The sequence below is a fragment of the Myotis daubentonii genome, chromosome 1, assembly GCF_963259705.1.
Source record: "Myotis daubentonii chromosome 1, mMyoDau2.1, whole genome shotgun sequence".
Classification (NCBI taxonomy): Eukaryota; Metazoa; Chordata; class Mammalia; order Chiroptera; family Vespertilionidae; genus Myotis; species Myotis daubentonii.
The window spans coordinates 208,226,475-208,247,807 of NC_081840.1; the positions used below are offsets into that span (position 1 = coordinate 208,226,475).

Sequence of the window (21,333 nt, forward strand, 5' to 3'; positions counted from 1 at the left end):
AATGTTGAACAAAAGAGGAAAAGTAGGTTTTGAGGAAATATGACTAGTTCAAGACTTAGGTTTCTAGCATGTGTATGGTGGGCTGGATACTCTTAACACACTCCACACTAACGCATTGCATTCTGGATAGAACAGTTTTTACTGTACTTCTGGGATTATGACCTAAGACATCTCCTATGTCTCCTACCCCACCAACCATCAAAGCTGGGAGCTTTGTGTGTAAACAAACGGAAAAGCCAGGTTTTCCGAAGAGCAGATGCTGGTATCACCACTGTGGTTGGAGACTGAGCTTTGGGTCACTTGCAAGATAAGAGAGCCTGCATTTTACCAAGACTCATGAAAGTAGTTGACGTGGCCCCAGGTAGACAGTGCTCCTTGGCTTTTGGCAGAAGCAAATGTGAATCCGTTCGGGAGGAAAGCCTCCCTGCCTTAGATCTCGGGGTTCTTCTGATTAAGATCAACCAAGTATGAGTTCAGAATCAAAGATCTTCAATCCTACTAGAAAACAAGCCACCGGGAGTGAAAGTCACCAGATACCAATAAGAAGCAATAGATTTGAAACACTGAGGAGTTTAGATATTAAAATGATCTGATACAGGATATAAGATAACTATGTTGCAGTACTTTAAGGAAAAAAGCTATAATTACAAGTAATTGTAAATAGCATAAGCTAAGATTTGACCAGACATATTATTTAGTCATTAAAAAAGAAGGAAGCCCTGCCATTTGTAACAAGGATGGGTGGACCTGGACGACATTATGCTAAGTGAAAGAAGTCAAACAGTTGAAAACTACTGTGTGATCTCACTTACATGTGGAATCTTAGAAAAAAAAAATGCCACACACCCACACACAACAACTGAACTCATAGGAACAGAGAACAGATTGGTGGTTGCCAGTACCGGGGAGTTAGTAGAGAAGATGATTGAAGGTAGTCAAGGTACGGACTTCCAGTTAGAAGATAAATAAGTTCTGGGGATATAATGCTCAGTATGCTGACTGTAGTTAACAATCCTATATAATAAAAGGCTGATATGCAAATCGACCGAATGGCAGAACGACCAGTCACTATGATGCACACTGACCACCAGGGGGCAGACGCTCAATGCAAGAGCTGCCCCTGGTGGTCAGTGTGCTCCCACAGGGGGAGCACCACTCAGCCAGAAGCCCTGAGCCAGGCTCATGGCTGGGTAGCGCAGTGGCACTGGCCGGAGCCTATCCTGCCTCCACGGCAGCACGAAGGATGTCCGTCTATTGGACATCCCCTGAGGGTTCCCAGACTGTGAGAGGGCGCAGGCCAGGCTGAGGGACACCCTGCCCCAGTGCATGAATTTCGTCCACTGGGCCTCTATTATTGTATATTTGAAAGTTGCTAAGAGTAGATCTTAAAAGTTCTCAAAACAAGAAAAAAAACTTTTGTATGTGAGGTGATGGATGTTAACTAAATGTGTGGTAATTTTGCAATGTATAGTACATATGTGAAATCATTGCCGAAACCGGTTTGGCTCGGTGGATAGAGCGTCGGCCTGCGGACTGAAAGGTCCCAGGTTCGATTCCGGTCAAGGGCATGTACCTTGGTTGTGGGCACATCCCTAGTGGGGGATGTGCAGGAGGCAGCTGATCGATGTTTCTCTCTCATCGATGTTTCAAACTCTCTATCTCTCTCCCTTCCTCTCTGTAAAAAATCAATAAATATATTTAAAAAAAAAAGAAATCATTATGTTGTACACTTTAAACGAATACAATGATATATGTCAACATAAAATGGAGGGGGAGAATGTGTACCAAGTCAACATAAATCTAGGTGTTTTTGTTGCTGAAAAAAAATTCACCAGGCAGATTTTGGAAAAAACAAACAAAAATTAAACCCAAGGAGAAAAATAATTGTTGAAATAAAAACGTAATAAATTAGATTAGAAGCAGCTGAAGAAGCAATTAATGAACTAGGAAAAAGGCTGGAAGAAATTAATGAGAATGTAACAGAAACGAGAAGAAAAACAGGAAAGTGTAGTTGAAGGCTACAAGGAGATTGGTGCAGAGTCCCAGAAAGATAATAGAGCAAATGGAGGGAAGTAATATTTGAAGATCTAGCATATAAATAATTTCCAGAGAGAGTTTATGAAGGACATAAATGACCCGTACCTTAAACCCAAATAATTTATGGACAGACAAAGGAAGCACAACATATACCAATAAGGATTAGTAAATTGAATCTATATCTAGATATGGGAAAACTTCAACACATAAAAATTAAAAAGATGATCTTAAGCCCTGGCTAGGTGGCTCAGTTGGTTGGAGCATTGTCCCATACACCAAAAGGTTTCAGGTTCAATTCCCGGTCTGGGCACATACCTAGGTTGAGGTTCGAATCCCTCAGGGCACATGCAGGAGGCAGCCAGTTGATGTTTCTCTTTTACATCTATGTTTCTCTCTCTCCCTTTCTGTCTCTCTAAAATCAATAAACGTATCCTTGGGTGAGAATTAAAAAAAAAAAAAAAGATTATGAAGGGAGTAAAAGACTGATAGCTAATTTTTAAATCAGCAATAATGGCAGTTGGAAAAATATCTTCAAAAGGCTAAAATGCTGTTGATTGTATGCCAGCAAAACTGTCATTCAAGTAGAAAGGCAAAATATACTTTTCAAAAATACTAAAATTGAGCACAGCAGACCTTTACCAAGAAACTTCTTAAAAGATACACTTTGGGAAGAAGAAAGTGATTACAGGAGGAAGGACTGACATTCTAAAAGGAATGATGAACGAAGACATTGGTAGACATGTAGATAAAGCTCATTAATTAAAATTAAACAAAATTAAGAATTTAGTTCCTTAGCCATACTAGCCACATTTCAAGGCCCAGGTGGCTAGTGTCTGCTATGTTCAACAATACCAATACAGAACATTTGGACAGCACTGCAATAGAGCAATGAAGGAAGATACACAAGATCATCTCTTGACTGTGAGGTGCCATTGTGTGTAATAGCCACCATTACAGTAAAAAATTTTAAGGAAAATACTGCCCAATTTTTTAAAATGCCTTTTTTTTTTTTTAAAAAAAAAAAGACACATCTCAATATTACCTGTGTGAAAATGTGGAGACCTGTGCCTCTGTGAATGGGTGCCATATGGGGTTGGAGCATGAATGGTGTCCTCTTCAATTACAGCATTTATGACTGAATTTTGTGATTTAAATTCTGTTCTAAAAACTTTAATGCCTATGGCGTGTTATTAAGATGAGTAATCACATCCTCAGCATTGACAGTAGAAAAAGGAATTACCTTGCTGAAGATCACCAGATCCCAGTGCTAAGAAAATATGGGGCAGATAAGACGTGAGTAAAAATCCCAGGTCCTTGGTTTAAGAGCTGTTAACGTCAGTCCAAGTTATTTGACTTCTTCATGACCCAAGTTTCCCCACTTAAAAATAGGCATAATAATAGTTCCTTCTTCAGGATGGGCATGAGGATTAATGTTAAGTACTTAGGGAAATAGTTAACCCTTTCTTATAATATAAATATTATAATTTTTTTCGATACAGAAATAAAGTGAAACAGTGATTCCCAACCATGTTTTGTGTATCAGCATTATTTGGGGACAATTAAAAAGATAAAGATTACTGGATGCTGCCCCAGACCTGGTATTTAGGGTACTTGGGCTTTGGACTTTGTATTTTTTGTGGGGACCCCAGGTTTGGGAACCCTTGCTTTGGAGTTGAGTAGCATTTTGGTCAGTTTTACCTAGATATTTACTTTTTTCTTTGTACTTTGAACATAGGCTCTTAGTATTTGTTGAGTATGTAAACTTCTAGGTTATTAATCCTGATCAGTGTATGGATCCGCACTCCTATACCTTCCTTTCTCTTTCTCACTTCATTCCCTTCCCTTCCATCCATAGTGAATTTTTAGACAGTTGAGCTATGTTCTGGAAGCCTAGTTCCCAGGCCTTTCTTTAAAAAAAAAATAAAATTTTTTTTTTAAAAGAAACGTTTTAAGACAGACGTTTGGCATGTCAAAATGGAACTTTAGTTTCTAAAATAAATAATTCAACTTTATTTTATCTTAAAAAAAAATGACTGCAGGAAATGTTTCTAAAATAGCTGATATTCCCCTTCTTAAAACTGGGGTTGTTATTGGATAGATTCCAGTATGTGTTCTTTTTCTTTTGGGGGTGGGGGACGGTGTCTGGGGAGTGTTGGGGGACGGTGTCTGGGGAGTGTTCTACTCCGTTGCCACCATATACAATGGTAATCCCTCAAGCCTAACAGCAACTTTTATACGATGGCAGTTACTTGGTATATTGTAAAACGTGGCCTGAGGATTAAAATAACAAAATGTTTACTGTATTTAGATCAATTAGAATATGCCTTTTAACTTTTGTGTGTGGATATTTTGGTCTAAAACACCATTTTGTAGCAGTAGCAGCCTTGCTGTTTAAATCTATTTAGTTCATGTATTTTACATTTCATATGGGTGAGGAATGACTGAAATGTTAGCTCCTCTAGGCCAGAAATTTGTTCAGTGCTAAATCCCTAGCACCCAGCATAGTGCCTGATACATGGCGACTGTTCAATAAAAGATGTGCTAAATGAGTGAGCTAACAATTAGACAACCAAAGGAAAAACCACATCCGCCACTGCTCACTACCAGATATTTGTCTGGTGTTGGGATTAGAGGTTGCCTACATGTTCCCATAGCTCCCTGTGCCTCTTACAAATGACATGGCATCCCTTAATCTAGGTCCTTATGGTTGCGTCCACAGCACTATGTCTGGCAGCACTGTAGTTTCTTGGGAAATATTTGTTGATTGGCCCTAGCCGGTTTGGCTCAGTAGATAGAGCTTCTGCTGGTTGGATTCTGATCAAGGTCACGTATCTTGGTTGCAGGCTCCTCCAAGGGCCCGGGCCCTGATCAGGGCTCATGCAGGAGGCAACCAACCGATGCGTTTCTCTCACATCGATGTTTCTCTCTGTCTTTCCCTCTCTCTTCCACTCTCCCTAAAAATCAATGGAAAAATATCCTCAGGTGAGGATTAACAAAAAAACCAAAAACAAATATTTGACTGAATACATAGTGCCTTAAAATTTTCTGTACTGTTTTTATATTTGGTTTCATCATTTGACAATCCCGTGAAGTTGGCTGATAGTCTCATCCCAGTTTTACAAATGAGGGAACAAAGGTTAAAGAGAATAAGTTAATTGTCCCAGAAAGCCTTGAGTCATAAGTAGCAGAACTGGGACCATAACTTCTATATGTGCTAATTTCTTCATCCTTTGTTCTTTCTAGAACAGTCTTTAAAACATCAGTAAGCATAAATTTGCACTCTCGGCCCTCCAGCTGAAATTCTCTTTACTTGAGAGTATGATAGGGGAGGTTACTGTGTGAAACCTTTTCTGAATTGCCATAATGCCTTCATCATCAGCTACAAACTTTGTTGGGTGCTACTTTGGATTATTCATTAATAGATTCTTTTCGGCTGCCTGTGATGGGTACCTAGGATATATTCTTTTTGGATTTAAAAAAAAAAAAAAAGGAGACTAACAAGCCCTCATTATTTCATATAATTTATACCTTCTCCCAAACATTTTAAAATGTAAACTTGTTGATACTGTGAATTTACGTTTTAAAAATCAAATTTTAAAAGTAGTTAGAGGAATGTTCTCCCAACATATTCTTGCCTGGATCTCCAGGTCATTTTGAGATAGAAATTTCAGAAGCCTTGAATTGGCTTGGCTGATATTCCTGGCATCAGGCGCAAGGAGGAGAAACCTTCCCTGTGGCATTAGAATAGAATAAATAAGATGCTGGCCAAACATTTAAGGTTTTCACACAGCGGCAACATCTGGGCACACATTTTCCCAAAGGCATTCACTGAAGCTAAAACTAAACAACACACAGCCAAGTTTTAAGTAAGAAAGGATTTCAAAATCTGTGAATCCGATTTAATTATAGCTTTTGTGTACTAGTTTCTATTAAGAAAGAGAATTTGGTGACGTCAGTAAGATTGGACCCAATTTGATCAGTAGGTCAGACTTCATTCTACCAGACTGTTAGATTTAAACATACTGCCATTACCTTAGGCTTTAAAGAGTTATTTGAACAATACTCACCACAAAGCTTTAATTTCATTGTGTAATAGCAACAAGAATCTAATTCCTTGTGTCCGCTGTGGCTATTAACCTTTGGCATTAGAACTGAGGCATCAATGGGAAATAAACTGACAATACGGTCTTTCCTTCTGGACCCAGCCATGGAAATATACAGGATGGGGCAACCGTAGGTTTACAGTTATTTGTATGAAAAATAATACAGTAATTAATAAATAATGATACAAGAATAAACTCTGGGTTTCACATACTCACAACTGTAGACCTACTTTTGCCTCACCCTGTATAGTGGGGATGCAAGGAGCAGTTTTGGGTGGAAAAAATTCATTTTCTTTTCTGCTCCGATGCCTGTCTTCTCCGATGGGGTGGGATAGAGCCATTGTATTTGTTCTGGCTCTTACAAAGCGAGATCACATCATCCCTCGATGCGGCTTTTTTATTAGCAGCATCACAGTTCATGCCTTTGTTGTCCTGCTGTACAGTAGCAAGGGTGGCGAGACGTGAGCTCAATAAAGGCCTTTCAGGGAGCTCTTCTGTCCTCTTCTCTCCCCTGTTTTTCTGGCGATTCACCTTTTGTGATACTTTTAGGTTTCTGATTAGTGTGGCCTGGACTCTGTAGGTAGATGCTAAGAAAGAAGTGGAGGTGAGCAATATTTCAAATTAAGAATTTAGAAGAAAAGAGGAAAACCTGCTTACTCTCTAAGTCACATCTGACATAAGATACAAAGCAGTTGGATTATTTTATTTTAGATCTTAGAGAGTCTTGTTTTCTTAATTTTTGAAACCATTAATGTCTCTCCCCCAAGATGTGGGTCACTTTGGAAGGGAGAGGCCTGGATGGCATACATCACTTATTTCCAACACTAGGGTGGACATGCATCCCACCTCTCTCTCAGATGGCTTGGTTGCAAGTGTCATCTTGTTGGAAATCTTTTGTCTGCTCTGAGTGGTGGGAATGTGCTGTTGTCAACAGAGCAAGTGCCGGGACCAGAGAGCTAGCTTTCCGTGTGATAGGCAGTTGCAGTTCAGGACACCTGCTGCCCGAGCACACTGCACCCATTGTTTCTCCACCGAGCGTGTGCTGGGTCGTCTGTGTTAGCCTGCGGTTGAGTCTTGGCTTTTTTTTTTCCTGCGTGCATTTCATTTTCGGTGGAACACATTTCTGTCTCGTTCTTCTGGTTTTGCTGATACGGATTTAACATGTGCAGGTGGTTGATACAAACTGGTTTTGAAGAGTGCTGAGGCAGTGGGTGGTGGGAGCACGCTTGGTCCGCGCGGAGGCAGGCGATGTGGGCTCTCATCCCTCTCAGGAAAGACGTTGGACCTTTCTGGGTGGCGGTGTCCTCAGTGGTCAACCCAGGGGTTGGGCTTCTCAGAGCCCTGGACTGCCGAGTCCCCGGCTGTTAAGTTCCACCACGGTGTCCGGTGTTTTCTGAGATGCGGAGTGTCAGCAATGGATGTGGCGGTAGTTATTCACTGAGGGCCGTGCGCCTGTGAAATTGTCCGCAACATGGGGAGGTGCTCTTACTGGATGCATAGGTCAGAGAGGGCAATGCCAGGGCCTTTTCGTTTCTTTGTGGCAAGTTTACAGAATAATAAATAAAAATGTCTTATTTCTGGGAAAGCACTGTTGTTAGCCCTGGAAGTGTTATTAGGCACTTGTTTGAACTTTTAAATTAAGAATTACTGAGTTGAGTAACGAGGAATTGTTAATTCATTAGCCCTTATTGTTCAGGTAAGAAGAAGCCTACAGATCAGGCTAATAGAGTATCACACCCCATTTCCGATTTGTACTCCCATAGCGTTTAATAAAAAATCTTATTAAAAATATTCTAATAATTATAGAAAATTTGGAAAACACCAAGAAGGAAATACAAATATCTCCTAATCCCATTACCCAGAAATATCTAGTGTTCAAACTGTGGTGCCTTTACATTATATATACCCAGTTTTAGAACAGAATTGGGATAGAACCATAAATACATAACTTAGTATCTTTTTTCTTGCTGTATTTTTTTTAAAACTTATTTTTGGGACTTAGGTTTCAAATGAAGGTAGAGATTAATGTAATATTATGCTTGGCACACTTATGACAGGGTCTGTTTTGACTTACAGAAATAGAATTATGGACCCAGTATCTGAAAATAACATTTGTCCTGTTCCTTTTTGAATAGGCTTTCAATGTTTAGCATGTATAAATGTTGTCATACTATTACTATCATTAACAAATGAAGACTTCCTGATCTATTAGTTCTTAATTGTTCACTAGTTGCTTTTATCAGATCCCCTCACTTTATGTTTCTGCACCAGAATTGCTAGCTGCAGCACCAGTGAACAGACATTATTTTAACACTGTTTTTCTGGATGCCACGATTCTTCAAATTGAAGCATGGTAGCTAGTGTGGGCCTGGCCACAGGTTTGGCTTGAAGTAGGATAGTTAAAAAAGATTTCCTTTTGCTCAAATATATTATATACTTGATAATATTTATGAACCACATGTTGAATATTGGTTTCACATATCATTTTCCTCTATTAGGAAATGAAAGGTGATTAGTTTCCCCTTTGGATTATTTCAGCCCATAAAATTTTCTGTGGCATCATTCATTTTGCATTGAAAATACAGTCTAAATCCTGGGCCACATTGGAATTCTTTCATGACCTTTCCCTTATGTGTCTTTTGGTGGCGCCCTTTGAAGTCCTGAAATGTTTTTATATTTAACTGAGATTAAATCTGGGTTTCATTTTACTTTTTTTAAAAAAAACATATTGAGCAAGTTAATTTTCTGTTCAAGTTCCTAAGGGGAATGATTCCAGCCTTCTGTGTCCCAAGAATTCGACTGAGCCCTGCCAGGACATTCCTGTGGTTTTCCACAGGGCAGAGCTGTATGCTCATGAAATTTTAGTTGTAGCTTGTGTTTTCTGTGGTTAATTAAAACAGCTGGCTTTAAATTTTCCACAAACAGAGCACAATCGTTTAGCCAAGCCTTTTCAATAATGATTAAATACTTTAATCTCCCCCTCACAATAGCCCAAGCTTGTCTCTAGGACACTTATAAGCTGTTGTCTCTGCTCATTAATGATTTTAAACATTTCGATGTTTGGGGTTATTTTGCCAAGTCCATAGGGGGGAGAGAGAGAGAGAGAAAGAGAGAGAGAGAGAGAGGAGGGGAAGGAGGGAGGCAGGGAGGGAGGAAGGGGGAGAAGGAGGGAGAGAAAAAGAGAGAGAAAATGAATCTCCTTTCTTCTGTTCTTCTAACGGCTTCTGGCCTTTGCCCCTCCAGGTTGGAGCTGTTGCGGGCGAGCTGCTGCGGTCCGTAGCCAAGCATGCTGTGGTCGGACCTGCCCAGCTGTGGAACAGAAACATTTGCTGGATGGAAAATCCATAAAAGAAAGCTGCTGTGAGCTGAGACAGACCATAACTTAAGCAGGATCAGGTTGGTGTAAGATAACAGAGGCGGGACAAAGTGGCTTGTGTCAGACGCGGAAAATTTGTTTTGTTAATTTCATAAAGTGTTTTTGAGACGGCCCTGAATAATCATCCCGGTTATGTGAGAGCATCAGATAAGTGGCAGATGCTGTACCCTGATAGTCTTCTGTGTACAGGGTATTGTTGTCTTCCTTCTTCCTCCCCCCGCCCCCCCATCTTCCTCTTCTAGAGGAGAGGGAGATCTCAAGCACAAATATGTGACAAGCCACTCACAACAACCCAGTGATCTTGGCTTTATTTTGGAGAGAAAGCAGTGACCCTGAGAAGCAGGACTGGCACTGGCCCTTTCAGAGACGTGCCCCCATTTGGGTTTTCACACTGTGAAGGGTGGTCATGGGGGCCTGCCATTTTAGGGGGTCACTTCTGTCTGTGCTCCTTCAGTTTGCTCAGCAAGTTTTTACTTTTATCTCCCCCCAAAACAAAAGCTGGCAACACATTTGGTTTCAGCAGTGTGCTTTGGGCATTAAGATACTCAGGTAGGACAAAGGAGAAGAAATGCCCTTAAAGTAACAACAACGGAAAGAAGGGCGAAACAGTGGCCACGAGAGTGACACTGCACAACACCCTCACTGTGGCAATGAGATGGGAAATAATTCCTTGTGAGAAAGAGTATTGTGTTACAGGGGCGGGCACTGCAAACCTTTTGTATCGGACGTTCAGTGGGAAACTCAGCATTAGACATGATGCGCAGTTAATACATACTCACTCGAAGGGAGCGAGTCAGCAGTCTTGAGAACCTGTGAAGTACTGAGCATCTGTTGACTTTGCCCACCCAGCATCCTTTCCTCCCCCAACAAATTACCCAGGTTTCTCTGGGCAGGCACCCTTGCTTTGATTTTAGCCTGTGGAGTTAGAGGTGACCTCAGTGTCTCTGTTATGGGCATTTGACATAGCCTGGCTAGTCAGGGTCACCAGGATCAGTTTATGGAGGAGCCCCAGTATTTTCACTGAAACTATTACAAAGAAATTTTTCCTTTTTGTGGGTTTGTGAAGCCGGACCACTGGTTACTCTCTTTGCTACCACTTAGGGCAGTGATGGTGAACCTATGACACGCGTGTCAGAGGTGACATGCAAACTCATTTTTTTGGTTGATTTTTCTTAGTTAAATGGCATTTAAATATATAAAATAAATATCAAAAATATAAATCTTTGTTTTACTATGGTTGCAAATATCAAAAAATTTCTATATGTGACATGGCACCAGAGTTAAGTTAGGGTCTTTCAAAATGCTGACACGCCGAGCTCAAAAGGTTCACCATCACTGACTTAGGGAAAGCCTTCCTGAGAATGAGGTCAACACAGGAAATCAGAGCAGGGAGATGGAGGAAACAAGATGAGGAGGGAAGGGGGTCACACACACACGCGCGCGCACGCACGCACATGCACACACACACACACACCATATAACACACACAAAAACCAAACACATACAACATGCACACAACACACACAGCACACACAAAACATACATGCACAACATACATACAACACACAAACAAAATTTATGGTCCCAGATTCTGCATCACTGAAAGCCAGCAAGTCCATTTTCACTTTCCTGGCAGGTCAGCTACTTAGTTTGAGTTAGTGTCCATCACTTACATCTGCAAACATTTTGATGGGTAATGCCTTTTAGGATGGGGTCTTAGCATGAAATGACTGTGGCAATCCCTGTACTCAGGGGCTCACAGCGAGAGGGTAGGCTAGCTCAGTATTTGGCTAGCTGACAGTGAAAAAGGTATCAGTTGAGGTAAGAACGAAGTTTTGTGGGAGTAGAAGAGATGGAATTATGAATTCTGCTGGGGAGTGGAGATGCTAGCAGAGAGAGCTATTATTTAACGAAGGAGAAATAGGATTTTTGTTTTCAGGAACATTTAAAAATATATACTTAATTCAATTACTTGCTTTTTGAATCTGAAAGAAAGGGAGGCTTTCCAGAGACTATCGTTAAAATAAATTGCAGATAAGAAAGATAATTTCAGAGCTTGCTAGTATAGAATCTTGGTATTTACTGTAAACACAGTTGTTTCAGGGGCAGCCAAATGAGAGGTTATCAGAGAGCTGTCCCGAGTTTATTTTAACACCACAGGGTGACAGTTATTCTTCTTATAAAAACCTCAGCTGCTTTTCTGTTCCAGGCAGAATTTCAAGTGTGTCATGAATTTTAAAGATTTATTTTCTTAATGTTAGATTTTATTGTTTTATTTTTTATGTAATGGACATGGTTTGCTTTTTAAAATATCATAGACTTTATTTTGGGGAGGGCAGTTTTAATTTATAGAAAAATTGAGCGGAAAGTACGGAGTTCCAACCATCCCCTAAGTTTTTCCTATTATTAACATCTTGCATTAGTGTGGTGCTTTTGTTAAAATTGATGAGCCAAGATTGACACGTTATGATTAACTAAAGTCCATGGTCTACATGAGGTTCACTCTGTGTGTTGTACATTTTATGGGCTTTGACTAATATTTAATGATACATATCTACCATAACAGCATCACACACAATACTTTCACTGCCCTGAAAATCCCATGTTCATTCATCCATCCCTTCCTCCCTCCCTCTGAAGTTTTGGCAACTACTGATCTTTTTACTGTCTCCATAGTTTTGCCTTTTCCAGAATGTCATGTGGAATCATACAGTATGTAGCCTTTCAGATTGGCTTCTTTGCAATATACATTTAAGATTCCTCCATGTCTTGACAGTTTTTTTTAATCCTCATCTGAGGATATTTTTGCATTGATTTTTAGAGAGAGTGGAAGGGAGAGGGAGAGACACAGAGAGAGAAACATTGATGTGAGAAAGACATATCAATTGGTTGCTTCCTGTGTATGCCCTGACCAGGGCCAGGGATTGAGCCTGCGACTGAGGTACGTCCCCTTGACCAGAATCAAATCCAGGACCCTTCAGTCCACAGGCCGATGCTCTATCTGCTGAGCCAAACCAGCTAGGGCTTGACAGTTCTTTTTAATGATAATATTCTATTGTCTTGATGAGCTATAGTTTATTTATTCTTTTACCTACTGAAGGGCATCTTGATGGCTTCCAAGTTTTGGCAATTATGAATGAAGCTGCTATAAACATTCATGTGCAGGTTTTTGTGTGGACATAAGTTTTCAACGTCTTTGGGTAAACACCAAGGAGCATGATTGCTGGATTGTATCCAAGAGTATGTTCAGTTTTGTAGGAAACTGCAAAACTGTTTTTCAAAGTGTTTGTACCATTTTGCATTTCCACCAGCAGTGAGTGAGTTTCTCCACATCCTCCCCAGCATTTGATGTTGTCAGTGTTTTGCATTTTGCCCATTCGAATATGTGTATAGTGGTACCTCATCATTGTTCTCATTTGCAATTCTCTAGTGATGTATGATGTTGAGCATCTTTTCATATGCTGTTTACCATTTGTATACCTTCTTTGGTGAGGTATCTTTTGCCCATTTTTTAAATTGGATTGTTTATTTTTTAATTGTTGGGTTTTAAGAGTTCTTTGTATTTGGGTAACAGTCCCTTATCAAATATGTCTTTTGCAAATACTTTATTCCAGTTCTATGGCTTGTTTTTTCATTCTCTTGACAATTTCTTTCTCATAGAAGAAAATTTTAATTTTAATGAAGTCTAGCTTGTCAATTATTTCTTTCATGGATCATTGGTTTTGTATCTGAAAAGCTATTGCCAACCCAAGGTCATCTAGGTTTTCTCCTGTGTTATCTTCTTGGAGTTTTATAGTTTTACATTTTACTTTTAGGTTTATTATATCTTTTGAATTAATATTTGTGAACAGTTTAAGGTCTTTGTATACATTTCTTTCTTTTTTTTTTTTTTTTTGGTATGTGGAGGTCTAGTTATTTCAGTACCATTTATTGAAATTACTATCCTTTCTTCATTGATTGAATGGCCTTTGCTCCTTAGTCAAAGGTCAATTGACTGTATTTGTCTCTCTGTTTTGTTCCATTGATCTGTTTGTCTATTTTTTTGCCAGTACCACTGTCTTGATTATAGTAACTTATAGTGAATCTTCAAGTCAGACAGTGTTAGTCCTCTGACCCTGTTCTTTTCCTTCAATATTGTATTGGCTGTTCTGGGCTTTTTGCCTCTCCGTGTAAACTTGTGAGTCAGTTTAACAACATCCACAAAAGAACTTGCTCTGAAATTGTGTTGGGTCTATAGGTAAAGTTGGGAAGAACTAGCATCTTGATAATATTGAGTCTTCCCATTCATGGAATAATTGTTTCTTTAGATCGTCTTTGATTATTTCATCAGAGTTTTGTAGTTTCCCTCATGTGGATCTTGTACATATTTTGTTAGATTTATATCAAGTATTTCACTTATTTTGGTGCTAATATAAATAATACTGTGTTTTTAATTTCAAATACCAGTTGTTTATTACTGGTATATAAGAAAGCAAGTGACTTTTGTATAATTAACTTTGTATCCTGCAAACTTACTATAATTGCTTATTGGTCTCAGGAGTATTTTTGTTAATTCTTTGAGATTTTCTATATAAATAACCATATTATCTGCAAACAAAGACAGCTTTATTTTTTCCTCCCCAATTCGTATGCCTTTGATTTTCTTGTCTTATCTCACTAGCAAGGACTTCCAGTGTGATGTTCCATGGGAATGGTGAGAGGTGATGTCTGTTCCTTGATCTTGATCCTTAATGGGGAAGCATTAGTTTCTCACCATCAAGTATAATGGTAGCTGTAAGGTTTTTGTAAATTTTTAAAATTAAGTTGAAGAAGTTCTCATATTCCTAGTTAACTGAGAGTTTTTGTCACAGTGGATGTTGGATTTTTAATCAGATGCTTTTTCTACACCTGTTGATATGATCATATGGTCTTTGTTTTTCAGCTTATTAACATGATAGATTATATTAATTCATTTTTTAATGTTGTACCAACCTTTTGATAAGGATTGTATTGAATCTCTAGATCAACTTGAGGAGTATTTTCATCTTAACCAATATTAAGAGTTCCAATCCATGAACATGGAGTGTGTTGTGTGTTTATATTGATTTAGTTCTTAAATTCTTCCAACAGTGTTTTTTGTTTGTTTGCTTGTTTTTAGGGAACAAAATTTCTTATTACATTTATCCCTAAGTGTTTTTCTTTTTGATGCCTTTATGAATGGAATCATTTTAAAAATTTTATTTTCAGAATATTCATTGCTAGTGTATAGAAATAGAATTGAGTTTTGTATATTGATCCTGTTTTTTTATACCTTGTCGAACTTTTTTTTGTCAGTATTGATAAACAGTTTTCTTTATTATGTATGTGACTTCCTTAGGATTTTCTACATACCAGATTATATCACCTGTGACTAGAGATAGTTCTATTTCTTGCACAATCTTCTTGTTATCTTTATTTTTTACAGTGATGTGAAAACTTTACTGTCATATGAGAAATACAAAGTAATGTGCTTTGGAGTTTCTGATGAAATCATCCTATTATGTAGATTTTTTTAGAAGGACAAAAGATGGTAATTATGGAATTTATCCTCTCATAATTAAGCTAGTTATTCAATCAGTGAGCTTCTTAGCCACTCCTTTCTTCTTTGGGGAAATGCCTATTAAAACCCTTTGCATATTTTTATTTTAGGTTATTTGTCTTATTGGATATATGTAGTTGCACATATTTTCTCCCAGTCTCTGGCTTGTTTTTTTGCTTTCTTAATGGTGTCTTTTGAGGCTCAAAAGTTTTTAATTATAATCAAGTTCAATATATCATAGTTTCTTTAAAAGCTTAAGATTTTTGTTTCTAAAAATTCTTGGGCTAACCAAAGGTCACAAAGATTTTTTTCCATTGTTTCTTTCTAGCCTTAGTTCCATGATCCATTTTGGATTAGGTTTTGTATATGGTGTGAGGGTCAGGTGTACTTTTTGTTTCCTTCTGTTCTTTTCTTTTTTTGCATATGGATTTCCAGTTGTCCCAACACCATTTGCTGAAAAGACTATCCTTTACTTATTGACTTATTTGGTCCCTTTGTAGAAAATTAATTGACCATAAATATAAGGGTTTATTTCTGGACTCTCAGTTCTGCTCTTTATGCTAGTAGCTCACTTTAGTTTTTTACGACGCAGTTTTTCAATGAAAAAAGTTTCTTCAAGAAATGGGCTTAAGTTGCAATATATTTCTCTTTTAAAAAAAACAACTATTATTGTATTTTTACTACTTTTTCTCTCCCTTCCTGTTTGAGTAACTGTGTTAAAAGTACTCTAATGCTGGTTATTTCCCTGTGGATAACTGTGGGAATCTGAAGTGGTAGAAGAGAATGTAAGTCAATCTACATGCATTTTCTAGATTATTACATCCATTATTTAAAGCAAAAGTACTTCTTTTCTGATTTCACTTTTATGTTTATTCCCCAAAACAGAGTAAGCGAACAAACAAAACAGAAACAAATTCATAGATACCGAGAACAAACTAATCCTTGCAAGATGGGAGGGAGTTGGGGGGGTAGGTGAAGGGATTAAGAAATATAAATTGACAGTCACAATGTGGTCATGGGATGTAAAGTACAGTATTAGGAATATAGTCCATACTGTAATAACTATGTGTAGTGCCAGGTAGGTTTAAGACTTATCTGGGTGATCACTTCGTAAGATATATAAATGTCTAACCACTATACTATACACTTGAAACTAATATGTAATATCCAATGTCAACTGTAATTTTTTTTATAAAAATATTTCTTATTGATTTTTTACAGAGAGGAAGGGAGAGGGATAGAGAGTTAGAAACATCGATGCGAGAGAAACATCGATCAGCTGCCTCCTGCACACCCCCTACTGGGGATGTGCCCGCAACCCAGGTACATGCCCTTGACCGGAATTGAACCTGGGACCTTTCAGTTCACAGGCCGACGCTCTATCCACTGAGCCAAACCGGTTAGGGCTGTAATTGAAATTTTTTTTAAAAATTAGTTTTCTCATAAAAGTGCTAAGCATTTTTATGCCATTATCCATTTCAATAAAACAGATTAAATTTAAAAAATTTTATTACCTTAACCATTGCCAATAACTACTGACAAGGACTTATAAGTTTGGTATATTATTTCAAGAATATCAAGAATTTTCACTAATGGTTATATGAGTTGAGACTTTTATACAGAAAAAGCTACATTTCACAAAACTATCCTTTTACTAAGTGGAAAATATTAATTAAAATGACTAGAGTTTGGGGAATATAGTGTGGTTTTATGTTTTATGAAAATTGGGTAGTTTTCATAATATAATTAAAATGCTAGCTGTATTTTTGTACTTAGCTTTGCTATATTTTTCTTTGTATTAGTATGGTTCTTAATAGACTACTGTGTTGATATGAATATAATTATATGGGAAATGTGAAGACTAAATTTATATCTCTTCTTTACTTATAACTCTGTAAAAATTATGAATGCATTAAGATTGAAAAGGAGTAAGAAAAGTCATTGCTTTATTGCAGCAATTTTCAACTGGTGTGTTGCAAAAAGCACACTGGTGTGATGCAAGAATTTTCAAAACATGCAATACCTATGCAGTGACTAGTCTGGATCATGGACCTTATTTCCCTTAGATTGTGAAATTTAAAAAAAATGACCACAGCCAACACAACAATAGCCATTTGGTATGAATGAATCAACATTATATCAATTTTTTTTGTCAAATTGGCAAAAAATAGAACATATTTTTTGATGTGCTGCAGAATTTTAGTAATTATTTTATGTGTGCCATGAGATGAAAAAGGTTGAAAATCACTGCTGTATTGAGATGTTTGGATTCTAGTTGGCCATTTTCTTTTATTTTGTTTTCTAGTAAAGTTATAATTTTGTTTGGGGACTATCTTATTTTTAATGTGAAAATACATAAATTTGGTGTTGAATGAAATTCAGAGACACTTCCCCGCTCCTCATATAGGTAAAAGCTGATTTCTTCCGTTGGGCTTTTAATGAAAATCACAGTATCAGATTTAAAATACGTTTTCTGCAGATCTGTTAGTAGGTCAAGCCATGCCTCCCAGCTCTCTGAGGGCTCAGTTCTCCAGAATGGCTTCCCTGCTTCTCCTCTTTCATTGTAATCTTCTCATTTCAACGTGGGTAGAGCAGCTAGATGGGAACTGACACGTTTGTTACCTGGCCCCAATGCGTTTCTTGGCAGTCCTTTGGCTGACTTATCAGTTCTTGGCTGATGGTATCACTTCATAAAAATGCGTCTATAGAGAGCAATGTGGAGTTATTCTTTTTTTTTTTATTCTTCATTTAAAAGAAAAAAGCCATAGATAAGCTTTCATTTATATCTCTAGGATCCTGGAAGTGGGTATCTCGAATCTTTTAACCCAGTCACTCCTACAAATCTTTTTTCCCCCTTTGGTGCCCTTTCAGAAATCTCTGTGACCTATGCTCAGAATGATGAATGACCCTATGAGGAATGTAGTATAATGTTCTAGGAGAATTTGGTCTTGTTGTTTTTCTTAGGAAGCTGAAACAGAATACGGCTGGGTGACAGTAACTTTTTAACTGCCCTTTACTTTGAGTCGAGTGTTGTGCTGACTGAAATCAGGGGTTCAGAATGATTGAGCCGGGGAAGTTTGAGTTGTGGTACAATTACATTTGTGAAGGCTCCAGCCTGTTTATAATTATTTGGTTGCAGATGAAGAAAAATCACCACATCAACATAGTCACATTCAGGGAGCCAATGCAAGATGAATAAAGAGGGTTTCTGTAACGTGCTTTCATGAGAAGAAACCATTTTTGTGTAAATCTGTAATAAGGGTGTTTGTGATAAATACTAGTGCACCGGTGGGATCCCTTGCCTGCTCTGCGGGGATCTGGCTGAAACCCACTCTCCGACATCCTCTGAGGGGTCCTGGGTTGCGAGTGTGTGGTTCTCAGTTGAGGCACTTCGGAATCGGGCTCCCTTTTCTCTGGTTCCGGGTGCATCACCTGAGAACTGCAGCTTCCAGGTCACCTCAGTGCTGCAGCTCCTGCGTTGAGTGTCTGCCCCCTTGTGGTCAGTGTGCGTCATAGCTACCGGTTGGAGCACCTGCCCCCTGGTGGTCAGTGCATGTCATAGCTAGCAGTCGGGTGGTCAAACGGTCGGATGATCGCTTAGACTTTTATATATAGAGATATTAATAGAGTTCAGAATCTTACGTGTTTTGATTATTTTTGCTTGTCTTTATATTTTTATGTTAAATAACCTGTGAAGTATTAGGTTTCATTTAAAAGCCTTCAAAGATACTGCACTCTAATGACATATAGTCAGTTATCATTTATTTTAATGTAGCTATTGATATAAAAACAGGTGATAGTTTCTCAGTTCCATAGGGACCTATAATGAACAAAAGATTTAATTTGATTATATTTCACAAATAAGATCTGTATTTATGACATGACTGTTCAGAATTTCTGAAGTTTCCAAATTGATTATTATCTGCTCAAAAAAGGATTGATCATCAGCTTCACTTATTCAGGAAAATAGTCTATTGGATGTTTTTACATAGACAGTGTCCAAGCCCAGTAATTTATTTAAAACATGAATGTCAGCCGCCGTCTAGCTTGTGTTAGGAAATTTCTCAGTGCAGTGTGCTAGTGCACCCTTTTTAGGAATGAAAGAAAAACAGTTTTTCTTGCAGTCATTGTGTGAAGCTCTTTTAGGACAGATGTTAGCATCTTAGTAACTATTCTGTGCTTGGTTTCACAAGGGTGATATTCTTGAAGACTTAAGGTTGCAGATAGTTTGTTCATGTTGTGGCTATTATAGAATTAAAGCGTGACAGTGCCCAGGAAAGTAAGAGGGTAATTAATGACTTTACCAAAGACTTATCACAGAAATAAAAAAATCTGGAATTCCAACCATGACTTTTGGCCCTCGAGGATTCTAAAATTGGACTCAAAATGACCACTGATCTCGAGCAGGCATTTATTTATGAGTGATAAGAGATGTTGGATAAATTTTACTTAGTTCAGTGCAAGTCCATTAAATCCCAAGTTAACTTGTTAATGGTATCCTCTATGGAAGTCTAGTTCGGTAGTCACTAGAGGGAATAAAATGTAATATCCTGGGGAGAGACAGCCAGAATACAAGCTCTTTTGGGAGAGCCCAGGTTTTATTGAGCATGTCCCATGTGTTAAGTACTTAAGCACTTTCTCAGTCTTTGAATGGGGAACGGGGGAAGGAAATTCATTTGATCTTCACATCAATCCTATGAGAGAGAGAGTATTACCCTGTTTTAAAGGTAAAGAAGCTGAGGATTGGCAAGACCAAATGTTTTTATCCAGGTCTCACATCGACTAATTTAGATTTGAATCTGAACTTTTCCCCAAAACATTATATGCCAGTATAAATAAAAGCAATGCCTATGAAGCGGTTGACCTGTAGAAAACTTTGTTTCTCTCTCTCTATCTCTCTTTATATCTTTTATTCTTCTAATAACTTAATGAGACAATAAAGGTCCAAAGTAATAGATGAAGGGAATGCTTTGGAATTTTCAAGGAGAGAGTGCAATGTGAATGTAGATTAATCTGGAGAGGTGGCATTTTATTTTTTTGATAAGCAAGTAGGAGGTAGGAGGCTGTCAGTGAACGGAGGATTTTAATCCCTCTTACCTGAGGAAAACACCTAATCCGACCGTCAGAGGTGGAAATAAAAATGCAGGGCATGTTTGGGAACCTGTCCCAAGGTTTTTTTTGTGTGTGTGTTTTTTAAAAATTTATCTTTATTCTTGGAAGTATTACAGATGCCCCCTTTGTTTTTATTTGTTTGTTTGTTTTCCCCCATCGATTCCCTCCACCCTGTACCCGCCCCTCCCAGGCCTTCACCACTCTATTTTCTGTGTCCATGGGTTATGCATATATGTATACAAGTTCCCTGGTTAATCACTCCCCTCCCGCCCCCCTCCCCCCCTGAAATTCATCTGTTCCAGGTTTTGCACCCAAAGTATGTCGCCCAGTCTTGCCTCTGTCTGCTTGCTGGCTGTGTTATCCAGAGCCATCTGGTTGCTGGGGGAAGCAGACTCTCCTAAGCAGCTACTCGGAGAAGCAAGGAAGAAGCTCATTCCTTCTGGGCGTTCCTGACTGCATCCCCACTCTGCATTCCTTGTTTGGGTCTTTGAGCTTTTTCCACGCTGACTGCCTTGGGGGGCTCCCGAGGATTTGACAATGGGGAGAGTCCAAGCTGTTCAACTCTCTGATGGCATGTGACTCCCGTCTATCTACTGCTTTCCTAGTACAGGCAGTCCTCGGGTTACGTCGGACTTGACATATGGGTTACGTTGGACCTGACATACGTCGTTTCTTGGTTACATCGCCATCTCCCATTTATTTATAAAAAAAAAAGTTTCGTCATTTTGACATATGTACATATGTGCTTTATGTTTTTTATTATTTATTTACCACAAGTAAAGGTCAGGAATTGTTATCTTTCTTTTAATTTTTTTTTTTACTGTTTCACTTCATTACTGCTGTGTATGTGCTCCATGAGAATGACGTAGGTGCTTATGTAGGTGGGTTCCGACTCACAGCAAAAATTGCGTTATGTCACATCGCGCTGTAGGAATGGATCTCCGACATAACCCGAGGACCTACTGTATTTTCAACTGCTAGTGTTCTTAGTTAAGTACTGCTGTGATCTAAATGAATGTGTCCCCCAAAATTCATATGTCGGAATCCTAACTCTCAAAGATGATATAAAGAAGTGGTGACTGGGAGGTGCGTTAGTCATAAGGGTAGAACCCTCATGAATGGGATCAGTGCCTTATACAAGAGCCTCC

General features: G+C 38.5%; 1 protein-coding gene across 1 annotated transcript in view; it reads left to right on the forward strand.

Annotated features, from left to right (window-relative positions):
* The window catches only part of APBB2 (amyloid beta precursor protein binding family B member 2), a 329,970-nt gene that overhangs the window by 53,860 nt on the left and 254,777 nt on the right, over positions 1-21,333 (forward strand). Inside the window, exon 2 of the mRNA XM_059672664.1 lies at positions 9,384-9,536. The gene's annotated coding sequence lies outside the window, so the exon portion shown is untranslated. The remainder of the gene's footprint in view (positions 1-9,383; positions 9,537-21,333) is intronic.